At 40.0% G+C, this 15,123-nt stretch overlaps 1 pseudogene; it reads right to left on the bottom strand.

The window, feature by feature from the left end:
• Positions 1–7,012: 7,012 nt before the first annotated feature.
• LOC120861652 lies at positions 7,013–9,235 on the bottom strand (annotated as a pseudogene).
• Between the last annotated feature and the right edge of the window lie 5,888 nt (positions 9,236–15,123).

Below are 15,123 nucleotides of genomic sequence, written 5' to 3' on the forward strand. Positions count from 1 at the left end.
AGGGGAAAAGTGGAAGCACTGTCAGATTTTATTTTCTTGGGCTCCAGAATCACTGCAGATGGTGACTGCAGACATGAAATCAAAAGACGCTTGCTCCTTGGAAGAAAAGCTATGACAAACCTACACAACACACTAAAAAGCAGAAACATCACTTTGCCAACAAAGGTCTGTACAGTCAAAGATATAGTTTTTTCCAGTAGTCATGTACAGATGTGAGAACCTTAACGAATTGATGATTTTGAACTGTGGTTCCTTAGAAGACTCTTGAGAGTCCCATTGACTGCAGGGAGACCAAATCCAGTCCATCCTAAAGGAAATCAACCCTGAGTATTCGTTGGAAAGACTGATGCTGTAATTGAACTTCCAATACTTTGGTCACCTAATGAACTGATGCTGAAGATGAAGCTCCAATATTCTGGCCACTTGATGTGAAGAGCCAACTTATCAACACTGATGATGGGAAAGATTGAAAGCAAAAGGAGATGGGGGCAGTAGAGGATAAGATTGTTATATAGCATCACTGACTCAATGGACATGAATCTAAGCAAACTTTGGGAGACAGTGAAAGACTGTAGAGCCTGGCATGGTGCAATCCATGGAGTCACAAAGAGTTGGACATGATTTAGTGACTGAACAACAATTAATTCATTTGATGTTTCTTGCAAAATGTATCATAGGAAAGATAAACATGTATGATATTATATTTTTGTAGGTATATACTATAAATAACTTGTTACTTTATTCAGCATGTGCTTACATTTAGGGTATTACAAAAGGTATTAAAGGTTATAAATTAATAGTAAATATTTTTCTATTCATTATCCGGATATAAATAGTTTTATCTTGTTAAACCATCTTATAGCATCCAGAAGGTAATTTTTATCCTTCAAATATTTTTTGATAGGAAACAACTCCAGGGAGACTTGCCCAGATGTTGCCTACTTCATCTAAATTTGTAGTATCACATAGAGCTCAACTGATAGGGACATTCCAAAAAGAGATATTTAAGGTAGGTAAGCATGAGAAATGCTGGGCTGGAAGAAGCACAAGCTGGAATCAAGATTGACAGGAGGAATATCAATAACCTCAGATATGCAGATGACACCAACCTTATGGCAGAAAGTGAAGAGGAACTAAAAAGCCTCTTGACGAAAGTGAAAGAGGAGAGTGAAAATGTTGGGTAAAAGCTCAACATTCAGAAAACGAAGATCATGGCATGTGGTCTGATCACTTTATGGCAAAAAGATGGGGAAACAATGGAAACAGTGTCAGACTTTATTTTGGGGGCCTCCAAAATCACTGCAGATGGTGATTGCAGCCATGAAATTAAAAGACGCTTACTCCCTGGAAGGAAAGTTATGACCAACCTAGATAGCATATTCAAAAGCAGAGACATTACTTTGCCAACAAAGGTCCATCTTAGTCAAGGCTGTGGTTTTTCCTGTGGTCATGTATGGATGTGAGACTTGGACTGTGAAGAAGGCTGAGCACCGAAGAATTGATGCTTTTGAACTGTGGTGTTGGAGAAGACTCTTGAGAGTCCCTTGAACTGCAAGGAGATCCAACCAGTCCATTCTAAAGATCATAAATTAACAACAACAACAAAAAGTCTAGAATTAATGTAATATTTGATTTGAGAATCCTGTTATAATATTCATGGAGCAAGTAAATTATAAGTAAAACCTGACTGTCCTGTAAATTAAAAAGTGATTCTATAGAAGTAACATTTAGATTTTAAGCATAGTTTTCTTTCTTGGTGGTAATGACACTGGCATATCTTTCCTCATGTGTGTACGTATTCAGTCACTCATGTCTGATTCTTTGTGACCCCACAGATTGTAGCCTGCTAGGCTCCTCTGTCCATGAATTTTCCTGGCTAGAATACTGGAATGAGTTGCCATTTCATACTCCAAACTTCTTTCCTTAAATTTCAACAAACATGATTTAATTTTCAAATATATCAAATGGAAGAGACTATTTTTTTTTTTTCCCCTACAGCCTGAACTGACCAGGAAAGTAGTATCTCAGGATCTTTTTGGTTGAACTAATAGCAGAGGAGAATGACCCAGTGGGAGGGACAGAATACACAGTTTAAAGTCATGTATGGGGACAGGCTACTCAAGGCATGGATCTTAAAATTGTGCACATTATCCCCAGGCACCAGCCCTGCTGTATTGTGGCCACTTAGGGGTCACATCCAGGTTTGTCATGACAGGTAAACAGAGACAAACCCTGTTAGATGCAAGAGGGAAAAAGGAATAGAAGGCAGGCAATGAGCTATGCACGCAGATTTTGGTCAGTGGCGAAGTTCTTGACCAAAGTTCTTGACCCTAAGTTCTTCCAGGGGGACACTTTAGAGATTTAGAATGTTGAAGAAAATGTCAGGACACTATACCCAGACAGATTATATCATTGGTCAGTTTTATAAGACTGCAATTTGTTAGCAGTAAGTGAGACTGATTATTGATATCCTGTGAACTGAAGGGTTGTTATTTTCGAAATAAGAAGAAATTGTTATGGGAGTTGTATCCCAGCTAAGAATTAGAGTGTAGACTTGTTGATAACTTTATTTTTGTGATTAACAAAGACTTAGGAGAGATGGTTAAATAACAAATACTCTATTGTGATTTTGAATCCAAGAATACTACTTTTCTAGGTTCTTAAAAATCTCCAAATGCCAGGGTTATCTGGATGAATCTCGTGTTAACCGTGCAATAAGCTTTATAAAATGGGCCATAGCACACATATGCATGCATGCATGCTCAGTTGCTTCAGTTGTGTCTGACTCTTTGTGATCCTATGGACTGCAGCTTGCCAGGCTGTTCTGTCCATAGGATTTTCCAGGCAAGAATACTGGAGTGGGTTGCAATTCCCTCCTCCAGAGGATCTTCCCAAACCATAGATTTAACCTATGTCTCCTGTATCTCCTGCACTGTAGTAAAATTCTTTACTGCTGAGCCACCAGTATACATATATATATATATACCTCCCAGATAGCTCAATTGGTAAATATATATATATATTTCTGTGTGTGAATAATTGTGTAACTAAAGCATGTTGCACTGAAATTGAAAATACAGCTTGAGTTGTATGAGATTTCTCAAATAATCTTTGATCAATCAAGCAAAAGATAAATTATTTTACAGGCACAATCCAATATAACAATTAGAAAACATTTTTGCTATGATATCATTGAAGATGTACATTTTTCATTTAGTATATTAAGCATATTATTCATGGGTTAGAAGAACCGCATATTAAATACATTATTATCAAAGAATCAATAACTCTTTTGATGGCTTCATATCAGCCATGGATGATTTTGTGGCATAAGAACAGTGTTTCTTCTAAATATGACGGACAGGAATTTGTATTTTTTGCATTATTGGTTATATCTATTAATATAAATATGCATGTATCTGATCCTTGTCATGTATTTTTTCTTGTCATTATATAGTCTTTTGTCATCATGAGACATTATATACTCCTGTGTGTGTGTGTGTGGTAAGATTTTATATATACAAAGACACCTAAGTAGATTCAGCTATAGTCCTAAGAATATTATTTAAGTATTTTTAAGCATTGTGAGGAATACATGGTGTTTTATAGCAATGAGCATAAATGTAGGTTGATAACTCTTGATTTTAACCTTCAAAAATTAGCAAGCATTTCTGCTTAGCATATGAGTGAAGACAGTGATTAAAGCCAAATATGATGAATGAAAATGATGTTGCTTGATTAAAATTAGCTTTTACTAAAATTAGTACTGACTGTTCTTTAAGTACTAATCAAGCTTGCCACGTAACTTGTTGCCTCCTTTTCTTTAGAGTAGACTTTATGTAAATGAAATAATACGATGATTTAATTCCCAAATTTCTCACTGGTCAGTCATTCTAGTGTATGTTTTATGATATCATTATATGAGCTAATTCAAGACATTTATTGATAATATGACTAATAGGTCATTCAATCATTTTTATTATAATTATAGAATTAGAGCATGCAAGTTGTCTATCATCAGTCATAAGTCCACAAGTTGATCTGGTTTTAGATTTAAGAACTTACTCTTCTGTCAGAATGTATTTTTCTCATTTAACCTTTATGAATCTGACTTATAATATTAGAGGTTCAGGGAAAAGAGTACAGGTAACAAAACACTTTTTTTCAGTAGTTTAATGTTGGGCATTTATGTGTCATGTAGACTGAGAGCTATGATCAAAAGACAAGGCATGTCGTCTAAAGCCATTAATTTCGATTCCCAGCTTTTAGTCTCATACTGCACATAAAAATGCCCACACATATTTATGGTTCTTTAATTATGTTCTCAGTTAGGAGTTTGAGTGTCCAGCACTTTACAATGCCCTTTTCACATGTCTTTGCTGGGTTTGAAAGACAACATATTAACTGTTACTAAATTGGAAGGATTACACTCTATCTTTTTTCTCTTTCCATACAGATAGCAGAAGTATGTTCAAGGGAAAAGGGGGATTTGAACCTACCAAGAACCTAACAGTCGAGATTTCTAAATTTTAGTGTACTTCAGAAAATAAATTGACCAATTCTCCATTAACAGAATTATAAAAGAAGTCACATGATATGTCAGAAATATTGTAGAAGAAAATTGTGTTGAGGCTAAGCTCAATGACTTTTATTCCACATCAAAACTTTTAAAAATCATTCTTTCTTCTTCTTTTAAAAATATCTTTTATGCTTTTTCTCCTTTCATCAGAACAACATAGAACTAGTGTCGGAAATAGACCTTGGACGGAATTTTTGCTCTTCACTTTATTTATTTTTATATATATATTTTGAACTTTAAAGATCAGATTTATTTGGAGAAAACAAAAAAACTCCAAAACCCAAAGGATGGGATTTAACATCTCAAGACATCTCCCAGGTATTAAGTCTACAGATTACAAATCATTTTCATAGAAGATATTTTTGTACAAATTTTACATGTAATGAGGAGCAGGTCATAAATCCCTGCTTGTTCTAACAGGGTGGCAGAGTAGAGGAATGGGGGTGGGGGGGAGCTTTTTTGTATACATCTATTTGGAAGGAGTAGACAAGAAGAGGGCAAACCCTACTTTTTCAACATCTATAGCAAATGGTTTAATGATATGTCAGAAAATGATGCTTGCTGCTGCTCTTGCTGCTAAGTCGCTTCAGTCGTGTCCGACTCTGTGCAACCCCATAGACAGCAGCCCACCAGGCTTCCCCATCCCTGGGATTCTCCAGACAAGAACACTGGAGTGGGTTGCCACTTCCTTCTCCAATGTATGAAAGTGAAGTCGCTCAGTCGTGTCTGACCCTCAGCGACCCCATGGACTGCAGCCTACCAGGCTCCTCCATCCATGGGATTTTCCAGACAAGAGTACTAGAGTGGGGTGCCACTGCCTTCTCCACTCTCAACCTTGGGTGTCTCTAAAAGCCACTTCTTAGCTACTAGCCACTCCAAGCCAACTATTTAAAGTTACCTCACTTGGTATGTCCTTTATGTCCACTGGGTAAATGATTCATTATGCTCACTGTTGCAGCACTCATAAACCAACACCCTGCAAGGTTGGACAGGGTCTAACTTAGGACTGATGGGCAAAAAGTTTGCAAATAAGAGACCAACGTGTCTTTTCTCTGTAGGTACCAATACCGCCCATAAGGACACCATCTATTGAGCTGACAGTACCAAGGTGCACATAAAAGTAGGCAAGTAAAGCTATTGTGTTGCAAGAGAAGCAAGAACCTTGTTAAATTGTCTCCTTTATCATTCATTCTCACAAGGAATGCTAAAAAATAAAAAGAACCAACTCCCCACCCCCACCCCAACATTGGTCTAGGCCACATTATAAACCCAAACATTTGTGTGGGATTTCAATGCAGAGATGGAAACTTTTTGAAAAAGCACACCCCCCAACACCAATCAAGGTTGTAAGAAAGGTTTGCAACTTAACCACACGTACCACTTAAGACTGATAATTCTAAAGTTTTCTGAGGTGCAAAAGGGGTCAAAGCAACAGGAGCAGAAATAGCTGGAGGGAAAGAGTGAGACTCAAGACATGAAGGAGCCAAGAATCGCTTAAGAAAAGCAGTAGTATTTCTCACTGGACAGCTCCTGGAGGGCTCTAGCGGATGCCTAGGAGATCAAGAGTGTGACCGAAGTCCAAGTCGTCTGTGGGAAGGTAACAGGAAGGACTAGCACGAGGAACCTAAGATGATGACAAGAGTGTAAATTTTTAAAACTTCAAGATTTCAACAGAATGTGGATTTATCTGAACTTTCAGAAGGGAAAGTGTTTAAGAAAGAATGAAACCAAGACACATAAAAGATCTGGGAATTCCCACGAACCTTAAGTGCTTCCTGCTCCAGGAAGTAAACCATTCATGTGTTTACTGGAGGTCATATACCATTTTCTCTATTACTGGTGCAAAATAATTCACCAAACCCCGAAGCTTCTGTTTCAAACCACGATTTCCCCATTTATTTTGGTCACCAAACAGTCCTATTCTTCAGTGGCCTGTAGACTCACTTCCACCTACCCCCCTGGGGGTACAAATGAAGGAACTCCCAGTAGGCTGGCCCCAGTAACTCAGAACTAAATGAGAGGAGGGTCTGGCAGCCTCCTGGAGACTAAAACATCAGAGACTAAACCTACCTTGCCAAGAATGGAGAATTTATTCAGGTAATATTTGAGAATTTATGTATGCCACAACGGGATATTAAGAATTAAAGGTAGGAACCTCACTCTTCCTTAAACCTGTCTACTGCCCAATTAGATTTCAGACACTGTATCACCGTCACTGCATTTTGCTAAATGGAGGCCCCTAGGCACTAGTCACACAGGCAATTGCATGTGTCATAAAAACACACCACAACTTTTCCATTAAAAGCTGTACATCTTTTTCTCTGGCTACACTGGTGATTCTCCTGTTAGTTCAATACTTTAAAGGCTGCAGTGGCATGCAAAAGAATTTCATTTCAGTGTGTGTGTGTGTGTGTGTGTGTGTGTGTGTGTGTGTTTTAAGTTAAGAAAGGTCTCCAGCAGATGGTGAGGTTTATTTTGTCTTGTCTGGATAGAGGTTTGATTTGCTCTCGAATGTTCCAAGGTGGAGAGAGACTAGGAGAAACCACAGAATGCAGAGGTCTATTCGGTGTAATCTCCCTCATTTTCATCTTCACCGTCAAAGGCGAGGGCAGCATATTTGCTTGCAGAACTGAAATTCGAGGCTGGATTTTCTTCACCTTTCTTTGGCTCAGGTGCAGATCTGGAGTCGTGATCCTTTTTGCCATCTTTCCTGTCTGCCTCCTTCCAGTGGTTTGTTCCCTCCGTTTCCCGGACCACGGCTGGAGTTCCCACTTTGGCCTTTTGGGGCACTCACCCTATCTACGTTATTTGCAACTTTCCTTGCTGATCCTTCCTCAGATGGTTGAGCTGGAACTACTCTCCCTGCACCACTTGTAGGGGACTGCTGCTCTGTGTCTGAGCTCTGAGATCGAGCAGGAGGGTTAGAACTTTGCTTCACCCAAGCATTCTACTTTGGGGGAGGGGCTGGCATTACCTTTAGAGGCTGTTCAGGTTTGGGAAGCTTAGAAGTTGGAGACTCTCAGTCTTCCTCTTTATTGGGGGTTTCATTTTCTGGAGACTTCTCACTCTGTCTTCTTCGTGCATTTCTGCCAGATGTGGCTGAGGTCCCAGTCTGTGATGACTCACTTCCTGTCCTCGATCGTCCCGTTCCTGAGTTTCTTCACTTTGCCAGCTTCAGTGTCTCTCCGGAGGCCGTCGTTCTAGTTTTGGCTCATCCAGCTGGCACTGCAGTTTCTTCTGTTCCTTCTGTAACCGCTCTTCTCCTCATTCTCTAGCAGCTGTGTCAACAGGCTTTGCCCCTCCAAAAACAGAGGCTGCATGACTGGACTGGGAGATGCTAGCGGAGCAATCATCTTCCTTAGGAGTACTCCGAGGCTTTAGGTTCAGTTTGGGTCTTTGAGGGGGACCTCTATCATCCCACCTATAATCATCCTGAGAGTAATCATCTCTGGAACTCCAGGACTGGTCATCTCGACTGTCGTGTCTGTCTTCATAGCGGTCCTCACCGCCTCAGTAGTCGTCATCCCTACGGTACCCGCTACCGAATGCTCTGCCACTGCCTATCCTGGAATTGTAGCCTCTGTCATAGTCTCTGCCACCTCAGTCATCATAATGATCTCAGCCCCCATATTGATCCATATCCCGGTGTGGGCCATCACGGTAACTGTCCCAATACCCATCACGATATCCATCTGAATCGTAACCATCTCGATTCTTGTCTCCAAAGCTATCATCACCCCTTCTAGGCGGGTAGTCATCAAAGCTGTCTGCAGCAGGACAAGCCCTCCAGTCTGTATCTGTTTTGTCAGAATCACGATTTCTATCTCGGCCAAAAGAATGATCATCCCTGTTTGTATCCTGTGCTTGATCAGCAACGTCCACTCATTCTCCTATTACCTAGGGACACTTCGTTGAGGCTCAAGGCACTGAGCAAGGAATCCACGTCCTCAAACTCAGCATAACCAAAACCTTTCAACCTCTCAGGATTGCTAGGCTCACGCGCTAAATGCACTGCACTGATATTTAATCCTCTAAAGAATTCCTTAATGGAGTCTTCTGTCACACCATAGGGCAGGTTCCCTAGAAAAGCAGTGTAGGGTGGAGATTTGGGAAGATGGCTCCGGTCGATATTGGGTTCCTGAGCAGCCCCTGGAGCAGTGGGCAAGATGAAACGGTCAATTGGAGGTGCCCCGCACCCCACTCCAGTACTCTTGCCTGGAAAATCCCATGGACTCAGCAGCCTGGTAGGCTGTAGTCCATGGGGTCGCTAAGAGTTGGACACCACTGAGTGACTTCACTTTCACTTTTCACTTTCATGCATTGGAGAAGGAAATGGCAACCCACTCCAGTGTTCTTGCCTGGAGAATCCCAGGGACAGGGGAGCCTGGTGGGCTGCCGTCTATGAGGTCACACAGAGTCAGACACGACTGAAGAGGCTTAGCAGATACTCACCATCATCATCATTACTATGCCAAGTGGTTGAAACATCCCCTTCCAGATCGTCTGTTTCATCAGCCCAGCTGACTGGTTTTGGGAAATAGGTGCTGCCTCCACCAGTCCCTCCATCCTCAGCCAGAAAGCCTGTTAGGGAGATAGTCTTCCCCTTATTCTTCTTTTTCGGTGAGGCTGCCATATTGAGAGAGGGAGAGAGAATGCAAAGGCTGCTCTTCACTTTAAATTTCAAACTTTTGTATCCATTCACATCTTGTTCTCCAAAGTAGAATTCTTTAACCATTTGTGTTCTATTTTTATGTATGAATTGTTCCTTGTAGCAATGTGTTCAGGGACATGATTATTCTGATATTTCAGGAATTCTAAAATTTTAGTACTATACTTGTTTGAAACGAAGCTTCATTATTATCTCATACATCAATACACTAAGCAGTAAAAGAAAATTCACATTTAAACTCACTACCAAGAGTAAGAATAGTAGTTTGTATTAATTTTTTTTTCCCTGCATAAGAAGTACTCTCAAATCTAGCAACTCAAACCAACTTAGGAGGGTCTATTAATGACTTGTTGGTTCTAGCTAAGAGTCTCCTAATGCAATATTAGTCAAGACATAGGTTTGGAAAATAGAAGACCTAAAAAGACATTTCTCCAAAGAAAACATAGAGATGGCTGGTAGGCACATGAAAAAATTCTCAGCATCAATAATAGATAAATGAAGAGCAAAACTACACAGAGGTAACACCTCATACTCAGAATGGCCATCATTAAAAAGTGTACAAATAACAAATGCTGGAGAGAGTATGGAGAAAAAGAGACCCTTCTATTGTTGGTGGGCATATAAATTGGTACAACCACTATGGAGAATAGTGTAGAGGTTCCTCAAAAGAACTAAAAATAGAGTTGCCATACGATCCTGCAATCACATCCTTGGGCATATATCCAGAGAAAGCTGTAATTCAAAATGATAGCTGCAGCCCTATGTTCACTGCAGCATTATTTACAATAGCCAGAACTTAGAAACAACCTAAATATCCATCAACAGAGGAATGGATAAATAATATATGGCACATATATACAATGGAATATTATTCAGCCATAAAAAAGAATGAAATGCTATTTGTAGTAATGTGAATGCAGCTAGAGATCATCATGATAAGTCAAAGTAAGTCAGAAATAGAAACACAAATAACATACTTGCTTATTTGCTCAGTCTCTTCAGTCACGCCCGACTCTTTGTGACCTCATGGACTGTAATCCACCAAGCTCCTCTGTCACTGGGATTCTTCAAGCAAGAATACTGGAGTGGGTTGCCATGCCTCCTCCAGTGGATCTTCCCAATGCAGGGATCAAATCCACATCTTTGTCTCCTGCATTGCAGGTGGGTTTTTTACCCTATGAGCCACCTCAGAAGCCCATCCCTTACATGTAGAATCTAAAATATATGTGAAATCTAAAATATGGCACAAATCAACAGACTGGTTCCAAATAGGGAAAGGAGTATGTCAAGGTACTCTTTGTCACCCTGATTGTCACCCTGATTATTTAACTTATATCCAGAGTACATCATGAGAAATGCAGGGCTGGATGAAGCACAAGCTGGTATCAAGATTGCTGGGAGAAATATAAATAAACTCAGATATACAGATGATACCACCCTTATGGCTGAAAGTGAAGAAGAACTGAAGAGCCTCTTGATGAAAGTGAAAGAGGAGAGTGAAAAAGTTGGCTTAAAGCTCAACATTCAGAAAACTAAGATCATGGCATCTGGTCCCATCACTTCACGGCAAAAAGATTGGGCAACAGTGGAAACAGTAAGAGACTTTATTTTCTTGGGCTCCTAAATCACTGCAGATGGTGATTGCAGCCATCAAATTAAAAGACACTTACTCTTTGGAAGAAAAGTTATGACCAACTTAGACAGCATATTAAAAAAGTAGAGACATTACTTTGCCAACAAAGGTCCATCTGGTCAAAGCTATGGTTTTTCCAGTAGTCATGTATGGATGTGAGAGTTGGAATATAAAGAAAGCTGGGGGCTGAATAATTGACACTTTTGAACTGTGGTGTTGGAGAAGACTCTTGAAAGTCCCATGGACTGCAAGAAGATTCAACCAGTCCATCCTAAAGGAGACCAGTCCTGAGTATTCATTGGGAGGACTGATGTTGAAGCTGAAACTCCACTACTTTGGCCACGTGATGCAAAGGGCTGACTCATTTGAAAATACCCTGATGCTGGGAAAGATTGAGGGCAGGAGGAGAAGGGGACGACAGAGGATGAGATGGTTAGTTAGCATCACTGACTCAATGAACATGAGTTTGGGTAAACTCTGGGAGTTAGTGAAAGACAGGGAGGCCTGGAGTGCTGCAGTCCATGGGGTTGCAAACGGGAGGACACGACTGACAGACTGAACTGAATGAAAGAAATAGAAACAGACTCAAAGGCATAGATAATAGTCTTGTTGTTACCAAGTGGTAGGTACAGTGGTAGAGGGATGGATTGGGAGTTTGGGATTAGCAGTAGCAAACTATTTTCTATAGAACTGATAAAGAACAAAGTCTTACTGTATAGCACAGGGAACTATACTCAATGTCCTGTGATAAACCATAATAGAAAATATGAAAAAGAATCCATATATGTGTATAGCTGAATCACTTTGCTTTCCATTATAAATTAACATCATATTGTAAATCAATTATACCTCAATAAAATAACTTTAAAAAATGTCACTCTGGGTTACAACTAGATGAAAGTTGAACTAGGGATAGAAGTTCCACTTTCAAGAAACACCACTCACATGACTTGGCTTAAGGCTCAGTTGCTCATCTAGTGTTAGCATCTGGCCTTAGTTTCTTCTCATGTGGGCCATTTCATATGCCTGCTCAGAACATGACAGTCAACTTTCCCTGGAGTGACTGACCTAAAGAGAGAAAGCACCAAGGATACCACAGAGTCACAAAGATGACTTTTATCACCCAGTCTCGGCAGTTGCACACTAGCACACACATCCTGTTCATCACTGGATACAATACTCTAATTATAGCACAAGCTCTCTGGGAGGCAAGCAATAAGGGAGAAATATAAAAGAATTTTGGACATTTTAAAACTACTACACGGCAGTACAATTGATAATAGCTTCCACTTAATGACAGCTTATTATAAATAAGACAATATTCTCTGTAAGTACAAAGCTGGCTCTATACCCCTTTACTTTCTTATTCCTTCACATTTGCCTGATTCCCAGAAAAGCCCCTGCCATAGCACATCCTCACAAAGCTGTGCTATCCATCACTCCTTTGCTTCTTCTTACTGCCTTAGTTTAACGGCCAACTTTTTTATCTACTGATTTCATTATGGGATTTTTCATGAAATTACTCTGTTCTCTTCTCCTTTATTGAGAATTGGATTTGGTCTGCTGAGCCCAGAAACATCTGTTTGCTTTCCTAGACCAAAAAGATCAATAGATTTACAGCCACTTGTTCACGTGAACTGAAGTGAAGTTGCTCAGTCGTGTTGGACTCTTTGAGACCCCATGGACTATAGCCTACCAGGCTCCTCTGTCCATTGTATTTTCCAGGCAAGAATACTGGAGTGGGTTGCCATTTCCTTCTCCAGGAGATCTTACTGACCCAGGAATCGAACCCAGGTCTCCCACATTGTAGGCAGATGCTTTTACCATCTGAGGCACCAAGGAAGTCCACATGAGCTAAAAATATTTCAAGCAATCCATAGCAAAGGATGAGAAAATAAAACTATATTATTGACTATGCAATATCTGAAAGCAAGAGAATTGTGGAGGGCCATGAATTTTCCCAGATGTTTTGTGAACATATGAAATTTAACTATAAAAACATGTCTACAGTTAAATGCCCTTAAAACATCCACTTTAGGATTGAGGACACTAAGGCGTACAGAGATGAAGTGGCTTGTCCAAGGTTACATTTCTAGGAAACAATGAGGGGGAGTCAGTTCAGCAATTGTTGAGTTGCCTATGCTGTCAAGTTACAATGCTGTATCATCCCTTGACTATATCACAGTGCTTCCACCATGTATGATACCATCTTTACTAGCCATCCTGGCTCTGTCATTCATCACAACATCATAGGTGTTTATCTTTTTGTCAAACCTTTGGCAAAAGGAGGGTACCCTGAAATTGCATGAGTATACAGGTATAGATGGATTTCATTAGCAACCTGGGGTGGGAGCACCAGGAAAGAGTGGAATCTACCCAGATTCAATACTAAAGAACAATATTGCTTAGGAACCTGAAATGTTAGGTCCATGAATTGGACCTGGTCCAATTGGAAGTGGTAAATTGGAAACTGGAAGTGGTCAAATGGGAGAGAGCAAGAGTGAACATCAACATTTTAAGAATCAATGAACTAAAATGGAACAGAATGGGTGAATTTAACTCAGATGACCGTTATATCTACTACTGTGGGCAAAAATCCCTTAGAAGATATGGAGTAGCCTTCATAGTCAACAAAATAGTCTAAAATGCTGTACTTGGGTGCAATCTCAAAAATTACAGAATGATATCTGTTCACTTCCAAGGCAAACCATAAAATATCACACTAATCCAAAGCTATGCCCCAACCAGTAATGATGAAGAAGTTGAAACTGAAGAGTTCTATGAAGACCTATAAGACCTTCTAGAACTAACAACCACCCCCCCCAAAAAAAAAAAAGATGTCCTTTTCATCACAGTAAACTGGAATGCAAAAGTAGTAAGTCAAGAGATACCTGAAGTAACAGGCAAATTTGGCCTTGGAGAACAAAATGAAGCATGGCAAAGACTAACAGAGTTTTGCCAAGAGAATGCACTGGTCATAGCAAACACTCTCTCCCAACAACACAAGAGAAGACTCTACATATGGACATCACCAGATAGTCAATACAAAATCAGATTGATTATATTCTTTGCAGCCAAAGATGGAGAAGTTCCACACAGTCAGCAAAAATAAGATTGGGAGCTGACTGTGGCTCAGATCATGATAGGAAAAACCACTAAACCATTCAGGTATGATTAAATCATGTCACTTATGATTATACAATAGAAGTGACAAATAAATCCAAAGGATTAAATCTGATAGACAGATTACCTGAAGAACTATGGATGGAGGTTTGTGACATTATACATGAGGCAGTGATCAAGGCCATCCAGAAAAAAAGGAAATGCAAAGAAAATGGTTGTCTGGGGAGGCCTTGCAAATAGCTGAGAAAAGAAGAGAAGATAAAGGCAATGAAGAAAAGGAAAGATATACCCATCTGAATACAAAGTTCCAAAGAATAGCATGGAACGATAAGAACGCTGTCTTCAGTGATCAATGCAGGAAATAGAGGAAAAGAATAGAACAGGAAAGGCTAGAGATCTCTTCAAGAAAATTAGAGATACCAAGGGAACATTTCATGCAAAGATGGGCACAATAAAGGAGAGAAACGATATGGACCTAACAGAAGCAGAAGATATTAAGAAGAGGTGGCAAGAATACACAGAATAACTGTACAAAAAATATTTTCATGACCCAGATAACCCGGTGTGATCACTCACCTAGAGCCAAACATCCTGGAATGTGAAGTCAAGCGACCTTAAGAAGCATCACTATGAACAAAGCAAGTGCAGGTGACAGAATTCCAGGTAAGCTATTTCAAATCCTAAAAGATGATGCTGTGAAAGTGCTGCATTCAATATGCCAGCAAATTTGGAAAACTCAGCAGTGGCCACAGGACTGGAAACAATCAATTATTATTCTAATCCCAAAGAAAGGCAATACCAAAGAATGTTCAGACTACAACACTTCCAGATGTTCAATCTGGATTTAGAAAATGCAGAGGAACCAAATTGGCAACATCCGTTGGATCATAGAAAAAGCAAGAGTGTTCCAGAAAAACATCTACTTCTGCTTTACTGATTATGTCAAAGACTTTGATTGTGTTCAGTTCAGTTCAGGTGCTCAGTCGTGTCTGACTCTTTGTGACCCCATGAATCGCAGCACACCAGGCCTCCCTGTCCATCACCAACTCCCAAAATTTATTCAAACTCATGTCCATCAAGTCGGTGATGCCATCCAGCCATCTTACCCTCTGTCATTCC

Source organism: Oryx dammah, unplaced genomic scaffold (assembly GCF_014754425.2).
Source record: "Oryx dammah isolate SB20612 unplaced genomic scaffold, SCBI_Odam_1.1 HiC_scaffold_3, whole genome shotgun sequence".
In the NCBI taxonomy this organism is placed as follows: Eukaryota; Metazoa; Chordata; class Mammalia; order Artiodactyla; family Bovidae; genus Oryx; species Oryx dammah.